Source organism: Candoia aspera, chromosome 5 (assembly GCF_035149785.1).
Source record: "Candoia aspera isolate rCanAsp1 chromosome 5, rCanAsp1.hap2, whole genome shotgun sequence".
Taxonomy (NCBI): domain Eukaryota; kingdom Metazoa; phylum Chordata; class Lepidosauria; order Squamata; family Boidae; genus Candoia; species Candoia aspera.
In genome coordinates this window covers 58,283,296-58,296,272 of record NC_086157.1, presented here as the reverse complement: position 1 = coordinate 58,296,272, position 12,977 = coordinate 58,283,296, and positions in this window count along the sequence as shown.

Here is a 12,977-nt window from a genome sequence, read left to right as displayed (position 1 = left end):
TGTCACAGTGTTTCATCTCCTTTTCGGGTAGCATACTGTACATTCATTATAGCAACACATGGAAATCTTTGTATTTGTTTTGATTTACATTATAGGTACCTAAGCCTACTTAAGTCTGAAGGAGAAAGAGGAAGAGTTCCTTTTAAGTAACTCACTCTAATCTAAAGTCAAAGACTGGTAAAGTGGGAAGAAAACTTGGCTAACAAGTTTTATAATAAATTTTTATGCTATAGACAATGAGGAATTGTTCCTCCGCTTTTAACTGCTACAAATGGCATGAGCCGCTCCTTCATGGCCACAGAGAGCATTGGAACTGGTAATAGTAGAATTCAAAAGGCAGAGATGAAGTTGGAAACCTAAACTAGAAATAGCTGAAGGAGCGTTATTTAAAAGTAATTTAAGATTCAAAGGTATAACAGGATTTTCAGAAAGAATACTTAGAAAATTCACATATCTTAAGACAAAAGAATTTGAAAAGATTATATTAGATTTAAAAAGGAGTTATATTTCCTTAAAATATGGAGATGCAATAATTGAGAATCTTCCAGATGTACCTCAGGATATATTTAGAAGGAAGAGAAACCTAAGATTTTGAGCAAATGTTCTTCAAGAAAGAAAGATCAGACATAGGAGAGCTACTGCATTCCAGTTAGGTCTTCGTGGCTGGTGGTAAAAGTTTTGAATATTCCCCTGATAATGATCAAATCATTGGCTGTGGCAAGGGGGGCGGGATTAAGACTGAGAACAGACAGAAGATTAAAACTTGGGTCAAGCAACAGCTATTTCTCCATAAATTAACTTGATAACTGACATCATGGACCAAATTAAAATATTCTCAACTATTACAGCCCATTGAAAAGGAAAAAAAGCTAAAAATGGAATAATGCATATAATATATGTCTCCAAGAAACACATTGAGAAAAATAACGCAAACCTGTTGGAATGCCAATATCTCAGTGAAAAATGTGTGGCCGCAGGCAGATTGGAAAAAAATTGAGTAGCTACAAATGTGAAAAAATTATGGAATTTGGAATGAAGATGAAGAAGGGAGATTTATAATATTACATTTTCAGAGTGAATTTAAGAAAATAACAATTGCTTTAATTTATGACTCAATGACAACAAAATTATCCAAAATGCTTTTTTTCCATCACTTTCTGAAATTACAGCTCAACAATTTTGGAAGACAATTTATAATAGAATGAAAAAAAATCTAAAAGTTGAATTTCTTTTCCAATCTGTTTTTTATTAAATATTACTAAGCTTTGCATTCCCACAAAGTATACCAAACTAGCTTTGTACTTGGCAACTGCTGTAGGCATATTCTGTGCTTTCTATTGGGAAGTATGTACAGTCCCTTCTGCAGAGGAGTGGCTAATTGAATTGTGGGAGTATACTATGATATTCAAAATAACCTTGTATTTCAAAAGTAAAATCTCACAAAATATTAATTTGGAAACCATATTTTGGTTATAATTCAATATATCAGCTTGTAACTGAAATTTGGGTTTCTTTTAATATAAAGTCAATCTGTTGAATGAGGATAGATCTTCAACTGCTTGGATAGAAATTACTGTAATTCCTAATTTTATTATTTATACTGTGCTGATTATTGCTGTTATGAGAGGGAGACGGGAAGAGAGAGGGGAAGGACGGACGGACTTGGATGTTAACAATGATCTGTAGTTTTTTTAAATGATATAATATATTCACTTATTTAAAACTGATTAAAGAGATATTGAAACATTTACCTAATTTTATGATGCTTGTAAATTCCCTGTTTATGGGCAGGGGTGGTATCTTTTTTTACTTTCTTTTTCCCCCCTTTTTCTCAAAAACGATTAAGACAAATATTAAAATAATTTAAAAAGGAACTGGTAGTAGGAGCGGCAGATCCATTGTAGCCTACCCGAGGATGCCATTTCCATGAAATCTGGCCATTATAAGAATCATAAACTATTGAAAATGAAAGCCTGAATTTTCTAGTTTTCCTTTTTCCTCTCCTTCATCTTTTCCTTCTGAGTTGTATCTAGATTGTATGTCAGTCTATTTTTTTTTATTCTGTAAGCTGTTCTGGGTGCCCTTAATAATAGACAAGGCTGAGGAAGTTATCAAGAATTTGGTTAATCTTTGGAACTGTACACCTTTTTTACCAAATGTGGCAATGTATTCTAGATCTATACTCTATACTCTAGAGCTATACAGCAATCTCTTTGGCTGTTGTTCTAATCTGTAATATCTGACTGTGTCCAGCATTTGTAATTAAAAAAAAGAGTTTGCATTTGTATAGCAGATCAGAAGTGGGATACCATCCAAGATCTGGGGAGGAAAAGTTCTCCCTCTTTTGCTCAAGCCTGAACCGTGTGCCCCCAGGCAGTCCTTTGCTTTTGTTTGCAAGGGGGCGTAGAGAAAAAGAATGGAGACGTGGATGAGCCATAGCTGAGGCAAAGATTTCCCACTTTAGAGACATCCCTATAGAGCAGAACTGGTTAAGGCAAAAACGAACAAAACATACTATGCTCTACCATAACGTGAAAATTGGCCTTCATCTTGAAATTCCTCAGAGTTTGATGAAGTCAATCAATTTTATTCAAACTGGGTTCAACCCTTATAATTCCCCAGAAAATATGTTTGGTGTATGTTGGAATTCTTTATGTTGGATGTATATATTGAGAGAGATTTATGAAGAGAGGAGGAGAGGAGAGGAGAGAGACTAGAAGAAGATAAGCATGGTTTTGAAATTGGGGGAAGAAAAATCAATAACCTGCACTATCTTGTTGACACTACTCTGATAGCTGAAAATGCAAACAATATGCAAGATCTAGTTATGAAAGTCAAGCCCAGTGAAAAAAATGGGACTAAGATTTATGTCTAATCACAACCTCATCAAATTCCAAAGACAACTGATCTTGCAGCTGTTAAAATGACAATTTGGGTTCCTTCTCCATCTTTTCTTCCCATCTATTGTTTCTTGCATATCCACTGAATGTAAACTCTTTGGGTTGGATTTTTTTCTTACTTATTTAGTCCCGTTATGAAAAACTTACTAGGAAATGTTTGAAACTTCTATAGATGAATGTAATTTATACAGACACAACTGTTTATACTTCACTGAGATACCAACAGAAAGATATTTCTGTATTTCCTACAGAGAAGTAAAACTTGGAATACTGAGATTATTATTTTGACATTTTAATACTGTACTGTGAAACAAAGATTGGATTCACACCTTCTGCTACCATAGTTTGCACAGCCATGATTTATTGAACAAGCCACAACCACAACCACAGGTTACAAACTACAGTCAATCCACACAAGTTGCTAAGCCAAAACTGAAGAAATCAGATGGCTTCACAATATGGTTTAACTGGCATTTTGCCCAGAACAAGTTACAGAGATAGTAAGTGTTCCAAGTGCTATCATACAGAATTAGGAATGTAGAACGCAGCCTTATACTGAGTAGAACATGGCTCATTTAGCTCAGAACAGCTTACATGATTGGCAGCAGATTATAGTCTTGGAAGGGCAGATACTGAAGCTGAAGCACAAATATTTTGGCCACCTAATGCGAAGAGGACTCATTGGAGAAGACCCTGATGCTGGGAAAGACTGCAGGCAAAAGGAGAAGGGGACAGCAGAGGATGAGATGGTTAGATAGCATCACCGATGCAGTGAACATGAATTTGAGTAAACTCCAGGAGACAGTGGAGGACAGGACGGCCTGGTGTGCTATGGTCCATGGGGTCACGAAGAGTTGGACACGACTTAACAACTGAACAAGTTTGTCTGCAAGTCAAGATACATTAATGAAAAACTTCCCTAAGTCACAGATCGGTTAGGTATTTGTTACTTATTTCACAATGCTGCATATGTTGACATAATACAAACCAAATTTATTTTATTTTATTTTATTTATCTAATTTATCCCCGCCCATCTCCTCCCGTCGGAGTAATATCTGAAGTCCAATGAAATTTGTGGAGCTCATCCTTGTATATTAATTGCCTTTTCAAACAGGAGGATTTTTTAGTAGCAGTGAGTGATGTGATTACAGACTGAACTAAATGTAACAGTAACATGACTTGTAACGATTTCCTTAAATTGGATGCCAAAATGGATGGCAAGTTGATACTAAGCATTCCAGTTTAGATAATGCAGAACTTTTGTTCTCCCTATGCTTTTGTCCCTTAAAGTACTCATCACCAAAGTTTTGTCCAGGCAAGAGTTATTCCCTGTTTGGAGGTCTTCCTACAGAAGGAACAGTTGCAAAGCAATTCCAAGATGAAAAGCACTGATGCATGAGCTCATTCTTTCCACCATCATATTTCACATAACACTTGGTTTTTAATGTCTGCATGTTCTACATAGGAAATGGCAAGGACTGCTTTGAAACCCAAGACCCAATTTGAATTGTCAATAAATTTGATTATAAATCTTTGATTATGCAGAAAGCATGTTTGTGCAAGCATGTTTGTGGATCTGCAAACACATCAACTCAGTTTGGAAACACTGGATTTGGTGTAGTGTATTGATTGGCTGAAATGATAATTCAACTTCAGGGGATAATTCAGTTGAAAAGTCTTCATAACTAATCTTCAAATATTTGCATAGTCCTAATTGTAACATACAGTTCTTACATATCACTCAAGTTGGAGAAGATAAACTATCCCAAAGAACGTGTCTCAAAAAATGGAGAGCACATGAGCTTATGGCATTGCATAGAAATCACCTTTATTGCTAGACTGCGAACACTGAAACTACTCTTGTATCTTATAAAACAAAACTAATTTAACTCTGCATATTCTTGATTGTCTTACAGAAAAGTTGAATATGGCACCAAAAGGGACTACTTTGGGGAAATGGCAAGTAATTTAATATTCCTGGTAGAAGAATGGGATTGGTCAGTGACTGGTATAGGAAAGCATTTCTTTTGATGAGTTCTTTCATAGAAGGTGTAAAGACTTCACCATTTGATCGTGAACAATTAAGTTCAGCATTCCATTGTCATGATCGCCGTTGCGATGTTTGCGACATCGCAACAGCTCGCATGACAAAGCGCAGAGGCTTGTCAATGACTGAAGAGGGACGGGCGATAAACAAGACAAAGAAGATAATGGGTTTGGGAGATCTACAAGCTCTCATCGCCCGGTAATCAACTATTAACACCAGTATCAAGGAAATGATCAGGGCAAGGTTCAGAAGGGTGCGTCCGGGCGCTTTCGAGGAATTCCGAAGCCTAATCGCCTGGTAATGAACCATTACTCCGCAAAAGGATAAACGGGGCAATGCCCGAGGCGAATGGGGCTGGACGACCTCTCACCTAATGATGGCCTGTCACTCCGTGGAATTTGTGGGGCACACCTGGGGAGTGTGGGGGTGGACCGCTGTTTGGCGCGAGACTATTTAATTCAACTTTTGGCGCGCTTCCCTCACTCTCAGCTTTCTACTGGTGTGCATTCTATTCTGAATAAAAGCCAGAACTTAAACTTGCTTTAGAGTCTGAGTCTTTTATTTAGTCTTAGGCATTCCTCACATAAAGCTGAGAGTCATTCAAGAATGAACCTTGCCAGCCTCTACCAGAAAATTTTTTTTGCGAGAGAAGCAGCTGGCGATGACTGAACCGGGGACGATCCTGGAATCAGCGCTTCAGAGCGGAGACACGAAGGACTCAACGCGAGGGGGGGAGGTGACCAGACAGCATCTGGAATCGGCGCTCCCGAGATGGGACACGAGCCCCACCCCTACCCACACCGCACCCCAGTTGGGAGCCTGGAGCCCCAGCATGGAGTGGAGGGCCCCGATGGAAGAGGGAGGCATGAGTCAACAACACTTCAGGTGGGACATCGTTGCGGACCCCCGGCCGGGGACATCCCACACCACCTGGAGACTTCAATACCCCCAGACGCCCGAGAGGGAATTCGCAGGACTGCCGATCAGACCACAACCGGCAGCACCGAGGATGGACGATCCCGTCACACCAGACAGGATCAGGGCTCTGGAATCCAGGGTGCTATCATTAGAGCATCTGCTGCAATCCCTGTCAACTGCGTGAGTGAACTCACGAAGAGTACGGCCGCGCAGGGAGGGGTCTCGGCATCCCACCCACCCTATCGCCGACCCCGAGAGGAAGGGGCCAGACGTGGGACTTACTCTCAGGGCCCCGTGGTTTTATTCCAGTGGGGGTCACCCCTACTCACACGCACGTGGGGGTTTCTCCAGTCAGTGGGATCGCTAAAGACTTTCCAGTCAAATTTGATGGCAACCCCACAAACCTATCATTCTTCTTAACAAACGCGACAAACTATATCCAACTATACGGACATTGTTTCACGTTGGAAGGGGCTAAAATCTCAGCTGTTGCCACTAAACTGAAGGGCAGAGCTACGGACTGGTACGTTCAAATGTCAGAGTCCGGAGCCCCAGCCCTAGCTACCTTCCACACCTTCCTGGCCACCTTGAAGCGGTACTTTGAAGACCCCTTGATGAAGGAGAGGGCTAAAAGCGCACTGAAAGAACTTAACCAGGGACAGAAATCGGTTGCGGATTACGCCCTAGAATTTAAGGTCTTAGCGGGGAAGATCCCTGAATGGTCGGAGGCCACCCTGATTGACATGTTTAAAGATGGCCTCAATCGAGAGGTGTTACAATGGGCGCTGTACAGAGACGATCCAGACTCACTACATGACTGGATCTGTCTTGCCGGGAAGGCTGAACACGCCCAGCGCACCTTCATGCTGGAGGCTAAGAGGGACAGGCTTTCTCCCAGCGGGAAAGGACCAGCGCCACAGTCGGGCCCAACATGGGACGCCGAAAGACAACGTCGCTTTGCCCGTGGGCAATGCATCAGGTGCGGGAAGGCGGGTCACCGTGCGGCGGAATGCCACAAGGCTAGGACGGCGGATCGCCCATCTAGACCAACGCAGAAGGCTCCACAGAAACCACCTAACCCCCCCCCTGACGGCTGACAGCGGCACTAGCGACCCAGGACGAAGAAGAGGACGTCTACCTCACGGAGGACGGGTTGGCCGCCCTGAAGCAGCTGGCGGAAAACGCCTTCCACCTGTCCTAAACAGCGCTGCTGGACAGGTGGTGGTGAATGGGCGCGATGACACCAGGGTGAATGCAGACTGTCCCATCCTGGCCGTAACAATTGAACTGAGCTACTGCTCCAAGACCATCGAAGTCGGGGCTTGGGTGGACTCCGGGTGTTCCAGATGCCTGATCCACCCCAACCTAGTTGCTGCGCTAAAGTTACCCTGTTTCCCGCTCCGGAAGCCGCTGCTCTTCCAGCAACTTGATGGTTCCACAGCAGGGGGTGGGCCGGCCACCCAGGGTACAGGGAACATTACCCTACAAATGGGCACACACAGGGAAACCATAGAATTCGTGGTCACCCCGGTGGGCAAGCCTATAGTGGTTCTGGGAATCCCCTGGCTAACTCGCCACAATCCCTACATTAACTGGAGGACCTGTACGATAACTTTTGAGGATGGGTTCTACCAAGCACCTGACAAGGGGAAACCCCTCACTTTGACGGTAGGGAGGGCAGAGATTGTCGAGCCTCAGGTTCATGCTTCCCCCATGGAGGGGTTGCCGGAACAATATGCGGACTTTGAGGACGTCTTCGGGGAGGAGGCGGACCAGTTACCCCCCCATCGCAAGACGGACTGTGCCATCAAACTACTCCCTCATGTCCCGTTGCCTAAGCCAAAGATTTACCCAATGACACCGAAGGAGTTGGCAGCATTGCGGGACTTCCTCGATAAAAACCTCGCACGGGGCTTCATCGAACCGGCAAACCCGCCGGTTGGAGCGCCCGTTCTGTTCCGTGAAAAGAAGGATGGTACCCTAAGACTGTGTACAGACTTATCGCGGGTTAAATTCAGCTTCCTTGTCAAACAAGTACCCCCTCCCTCTCATGAAAGACATGCTGGCACACTTGTCGACTGGAAAGGTCTTTTCCAAACTTGTCCTCCGTGAGGCGTATTATCGCATTCGCATCAGGGAGGGGGACGAATGGAAAACAGCTTTTAACTGTCCCTTGGGCACCTTCCAGTATAAGGTACTGCCGTTTGGTTTTGCGGGGGCCCCGGGGGTTTTCATGCAACTAATTAATGAGGTTCTGTATGACCATTTGTTTAAAGGGGTACTGGTTTATTTGGACGATATCCTGATATACTCCAAAACTGAGAAAGAACACAAAGATTGGTAAAACAGGTTCTCACCAAGCTCCAGCACGCTAAACTTTATGCTAAGTTCTCCAAGTGCGAATTCCACAAGTCACGCCTGGATTACTTAGGCTACAGGATTTCAGATAAGGGCATCAAAATGGATCCCGCTAAGGTCCAGGCTGTTTTGAGCTGGGAGCGCCCACGCACCCGGCGCCAACTCCAAAGTTTCCTGGGATTCACAAATTTCTACAGATCCTTCGCAAAAGGGTTCGCAGAAATTGCCCTGCCCTTGACTGACTTGTTGCGGACCAAAGGCGTCAGGGAGACGCGCAAGGTAAAAAACCCAGGGGCCGTACTCAATTGGACTCCCGCCTGTCAGGCTGCTTTCGACCGGTTGAAATCTCTCTTTACAGCGGAGCCAATTATATCCCATCCCTACCCAGAACGGCCTTTTGTCGTGCAGGCTGATGCCTCTGATTTTTCCATTGGGGCTATCCTATTGCAAAAGGATCCTGCTGGACTCTTGAAGCCCTGTGCCTACCTCTCCCGGAAATTTTCCGAGACGGAAAGGCGCTGGCATGTCTGGGAAAAAGAGGCATTTGCAGTAAAAGCGGCACTGGAGGCTTGGCGTCACCTGTTAGAAGGGGCGACTTGCCCTTTTGAGGTCTGGACAGACCACCGCAACCTCGAGGCGCTTCGCATGCCCAGGCGCCTCAGCCCTAAGCAGATTCGCTGGGCTCAATTTTTCAGCCGTTTAAACTTTCAGCTGAAGTTTATCCCAGGGAAGAACTTTTTGGCAGATGCACTTTCCCCAGACGTGGAACCTGCCTCCGACGTGGTAGGGACTGTGCTCTCTGAATCTCAATTGGGTTTGGCCACTGTCACCCGGAGCCGCGCTCGGGAACAGCCCTCCCCCCCTTGCGAACGACTCCAGCACAGCCTGCCCTGGGCCGCCGGCAACCACAGATGCCGGGTGGGTTGCATGCAGATTTTGCACTCGCCTTAAAATCTGATCCCTGGCTCCTTGCTAACCTTGACAAGGTTTCCATGGAACAAGACCTTGCCTGGGTGGAGGGTCGTTTATACGTCCCTGACTCACAACGGTCAACTATCCTCAGCCGGTCCCATGACAGCAAACAGGCTGGTCATTTCGGGTTCCTCAAATCCCTCCACTTGACCCGACGCCAATTTTGGTGGCCCTCGCTGAGGAAGGATCTCAAAACGTATGTAGCATCCTGCCCTGTTTGTGCAATGTCTAAGCGACTGTCCGGTAAACTCCAGGGGCTGCTGCAGCCCGTGGCTAACCCTTCACGCCCTTGAGAAGAAATCTCTATGGATTTTATCGTGGATTTACCGCCCAGTCAGAAGAAAACAGTCATTTGGGTAGTCAAAGACTACTTTTCCAAACAAGCTCATTTTGTCCCCTGTGCCTCTATCCTGTTGGCACAACAGCTGGCGAAGCTCTTTTTGGTGCACGTGTACCGCCTTCACGGCTGCCCCTCTCGCTTGGTGACCGATAGGGGCACACAATTTACCTCACGGTTTTGGCGGGCTTTTTTGAAATTGGCACCGAGCAAGCATTGTCAACCTCCTGGCATCCCCAGATGGACGGATCTACTGAGATTCTCAATGCCACCCTGGAACAATTCCTCCGCTCATACATCAACTATCACCAGGACGACTGGGTGGATTTGTTCCCTTTCGCGGAGGTTGCATACAACACTGTGCATCAAAGCACGGGACAAACCCCCTTCGGGGTGGTGTTGGGTCGGGACTTCGTCCCCATTCCCGAGCTTCCACAGCCCCTGTCTCCAGCAGTGGCGGCCTGTGATTGGGGTCCTAAACTCGCAGACTCCTGGCCAGTCATTAAGGACGCTCTCAAGGAGGCACAGAGCGCATGCAAACTTCAGGCTGACAGGCACAGGCGCCAACAGCCGCCTTTTCGAGTAGGGGACATGGTTTACCTCTCCACTAAATTTATCAAGTCGTCTCAGCCGTCCAAGAAACTGGCCCCCAAATTTATTGGCCCCTTTCAGGTTACACAAATTGTGAACCCAGTCACGGTGCGTTTGGATCTACCTCATAATTTGAAGTGGCTGCACCCTGTGTTCCACTGCAGCTTACTCAAGCCGGCCAGTGACCCCTCCCGGTGGCATCCACGCACCTCCCCTCACCCGTCATGATCGACGGACAGCAGCACTTCGAAGTCAAGGAGATTCTCGACTCCCGCAAGCTTCGTAGCTCCCTCCAATACTTAGTGCACTGGAAACACTTCCCCCACCCTGAGTGGGTCACTGCCCGCGACATTCAGGCCCCCGAGCTAATCCACAACTTCCATATGGCATATCCCTCCAAGCCCTCGGCTTGATTTTCTTTAGAGGGGCGGTATGTCATGATCACCGTTGCGATGTTTGCGACATCACGGCTCGCATGACAAAGCGCAGAGGCTTGTCAATGACTGAAGAGGGACGGGCGATAAACAAGACAAAAAAGATAATGGGTTTGGGAGATCTACAAGCTCTCATCGCCCAGTAATCAACCATTAACACCAGTATCAAGGAAATGATCAGGGCGAGGTTCGGAAGGGCGCATCCAGGCGCTTTCGAGGAATTCCGAAGCCTGATCGCCCAGTAATGAACCATTACTCCGCAAAAGGATAAACGGGGCAATGCCCGAGGCGAATGTGGCTGGACGACCTCTCACCTAATGATGGCCTGTCACTCCATGGAACTCGGGCACACCCGGGGAGTGTGGGGGTGGACCGCTGTTTGGCGCGAGACTATTCAACTTTTGGCGTGCTTCCCTCACTCTCAGCTTTCTACTGGTGTGCATTCTATTCTGAATAAAAGCCAGAACTTAAACTTGCTTTAGAGTCTGAGTCTTTTATTTAGTCTTAGGCATTCCTCACATCCATGAGCAGAGTTCTGCTCCCCATGGCTGTCCAAAGTTTTGCCCCAAAGGCTTGGGACAATCCTGCAGAACCTAATTTAAGTATGTAGACGGCATTTGCTAGAATAATAAACACATTCCACTAGTTCCGATGGATCTTCAGAAACATCCATCTTCTTTTAGCAAAAGCACCAAATTAATTTCACCCAGTAATCCCAAATGTGTGGCCAACTTCTAAAATTTGTAATTACAGCTATTGAAAACTAAAGATGTGTAATGATTATTAAAAACTGGATTTAGATATTTCAAATGCATGTAATTTAAGAAAAAAGGCAGAAGGGTCTATTTGCACAATTACTGGGATACTGCTAGTGGTTGTGCACTCATATCTGATACAGTTCTGTGCATTGGATACTTTCTGTCCTACTTTCAAATGACTTGCAGATGTATTACTGTTGCAGCTGTTGCTGGTCTTGTAATAGCAGTAGGCTTTGATTCAAGACAGTTAGTGCCAATGAATTCTGGCAGCATAATGTGTTTTGATATTCCCAAGGAGGAAACCTCAGGCCTCTAAGAGAAGCAGATGAGGAGAAGCTAAAACAAGAATTATAAGCAAAGAATTATGAATCCAGTCATGAAAAAAGCCTTATAAATTGTAAACATTTCTGTGTGTCTGTATGTGTGTTTATCAATCAAATACTGTTTCAGTTAAGTTTACTTTTGGAAGACCCACTTAGAAGTATACATTGACCTGTAGAGTATTTTTAGTTTGTATTTCTAATCCTGTCTCCCATCTGATCATCAGCTTGATGCATTTGCCACATTGCACTAAAGCAACTTGCTGCCTGTGCCACATTAGGTTGGCTTTATATAAGACAAACATGTCAGCTTCTCCTTCCTCATTAATGTATGATTAGGAAGATAATCAGCAGCTGAGCAAAATGCTTATTGTTATTTTAAAATCAATTCACTTGATATTTGTCATTCAAAAAAACATCACAGCCAAACCAATAATGCCACTTTGAACTGATAGGCCTAAAAATAATGGCAACAGCTACTTCTAAAATAGCATTGGGTGAAAAAAAGAAAGACAAAATCTTGCTAAACAAAAAGGCAGGGAAAATATTTGTAAGAAAAGAATGATTTCACATTTAACTCTAAGTGTTCCCATACATAGAATTACACCAGGAAGCAAAAATGCACTGATTTTTATGAACAGAAACCTTCTAGATGTGAGCAACTAGAACCCCCCAAAAAACACTGTTTTCACTTACAGTATGTTGCTCATAAAGCAGAATTATGTGAAAGAAACCCTAGACAGACAAGCAGTATAACAAAATTTTGATTTGTCTACTGTGTGCAGCATTAGAAAGCACACAAGAAGTATTTTTTTATTACAACAACTGTAGATTCTTTGGAACATTCCTAGAACATGTTTGTTTGTTTGTTTGTTGTATCTGTATAGCCACCCATCTCACATAGTGACGCTGGGCAGCGAACATAATAAAAATACATAAGAGTAAAATACATAAAAACCAATAAAACCACAATTTAAATTAAAAAGTAAAAAACAAAATGGCGGCCAGCATACAGAGAGTACATCAGTTAACAATCATATAACCATCCAACAGGCTCCACTGTACCATGGGATCCCCAGGTTCATTGACAAAATCATGTTTTGAGGGCCTTCTGGAAGGCCAACAGGGTTTGGGCCAGCTTCACCTTGGGGGGAATGATATTCCACAGGGCGGGGGCTATGGCAGAAAAGGCTTTCCTCCTAGGACCTGCCAGATGAAGCTGTATTGCTTTAAGTTGTCAGAAATGAACCACGTTTATACCTGTTCAGATAATTCATGCAGTGTAAAAGCACACGAACCACCTCAGATTTTGGCATTTCTCCAGTGTACCACTAGCATTTT